Genomic DNA, 1,596 nt, shown 5'->3' with positions numbered 1-1,596 from the left:
AGTGCGTTTTAACTCCAGTCACTGATTTGTGTCTTGAAATGATCTCTTCATCTTCTTTCTCACACAGAATGGTGGTTAATGATGAGCCACGTTGTTGAAGGAGCCGAGCTCTGTGTGAGCATTGTATAATTTAACATAACAACACTGGATACTTTTCTCTCTATCCTGTCTGCAGTAGAGGAGTTGGCAAATATAACATCAAAACAAAATCTCAAAATAATACTAAAATACACTGTCATTACTGCTATTACTATGATAATTTTTACATAATTATAGTATACCCTGAACTCTAGTCTAGTCTAAGGTCTCCTGTGGTTATTTCTGTTAGTGATTATGACAACAAAACTGTTGTACCAACAATGTCTGCCATTATAAATGAGAATAACTTTAGTCCTATTTTTAACAAACTTATGTTATGCTGGATTTTGTACAGCTGGTCAGTCAGCTCCACTCACTGTGGCTCTCGAACACAATAATAAACAGCAGTGTCTTCAGTCTTTAGGCTGTTCATCTGCAGATACAGCTGCTGTTTGCTGTTGTCTCTGGAGATGGTGAACCTGCCCTGAACTGACTGAGAATAATAGATGTAAGCACTGTCATATCTGATACTGGCAACCCACTCCAGTCCTTTTCCAGGAGCCTGTCTGATCCAGGCCATCCAGTAGCTGCTGAAATCAATGTTGGAGCCTGTACAGGTCAGTCTGTGGGATTCTGCTGGCCCTTTAACCACTGATTCAGACTGCGTTATAGTCTGACTGTCAACACCTAGAAGATCAAAAAAGAAAAAAAGTCATTTGCAATAAGATAGTAAGACAAAAAAAACCCAAAAACATTTTTTTATTCATAAGAGAAAAATCTTCACCTGCCACAAACAACGTTAAAAGCAGCAGTCCTGCCCTGAAGTCCATACTGTTAAACTGTTAGTGCACTGCTCTTTGTCATCCTCTCTGCTGACAGATAAGTAGACATGAAAGACATCTGAGTTTTGCATTGACTCAAAGTGAGGAGGGGTTAACTTGGCCCTCAATTAGTAGGCATGAATAGTGTTAGAAGAGAGACATAGATGAATTCAATATTTGAATATTATGTTGTGTGTTTTTTTTTTTTTTTTTGCTTTTTCATGAATTCATGTCCCATTGAAAACTCAGTGGTTTTGGCACAGTTAAAACTGCTGTGTTCATCTGCAGATAAACTTTACTGGTGGAATCATCTCTGGTGATAGTGAATCTGTTCTGGACTAACTGGGAGTAAAAGTTACATTATATTAAATCCAGATGTTGTATGGATGAGCCTGTGGGACTGTTGAGGTCTGTGACTTCATAAGCAATCTGCTTGAATCCTTTAGTCTGTCTGATCCAGTTTCACACATGAGTCAAATCCAGATGTTGCACAGGTGAGTCTGTGGGAGTCTCCAGATGTTTTAACAGCTGCTTCAGACTCTGTTAAGGTTTGAGATTTAACACATCTTGAAACAATGGCAGCAACCACCAGAAATGTTAGCTTTCTGTAAGTTAACAGTGTGATGGGTACGTTGTTAGGGCTTGGTGAGTAGTAATGCAGAAAGGCAGGTGAGCCCTTTATTGAGCTCATTTGAAA

General features: G+C 39.0%; 1 pseudogene; it reads right to left on the bottom strand.

Annotated features, from left to right (window-relative positions):
• Positions 1–451: 451 nt before the first annotated feature.
• On the bottom strand, positions 452–908 carry LOC148102936 (immunoglobulin heavy variable 3-30-3 pseudogene; annotated as a pseudogene).
• Positions 909–1,596: the final 688 nt, after the last annotated feature.

Source organism: Neolamprologus brichardi, chromosome 4 (genome assembly GCF_056152115.1).
Source record: "Neolamprologus brichardi isolate AB-2024 chromosome 4, ASM5615211v1, whole genome shotgun sequence".
NCBI lineage: Eukaryota > Metazoa > Chordata > Actinopteri > Cichliformes > Cichlidae > Neolamprologus > Neolamprologus brichardi.
The sequence above is the reverse complement of the archived record's forward strand: the minus strand, read 5'-3'. Positions and strand labels throughout refer to the sequence as shown.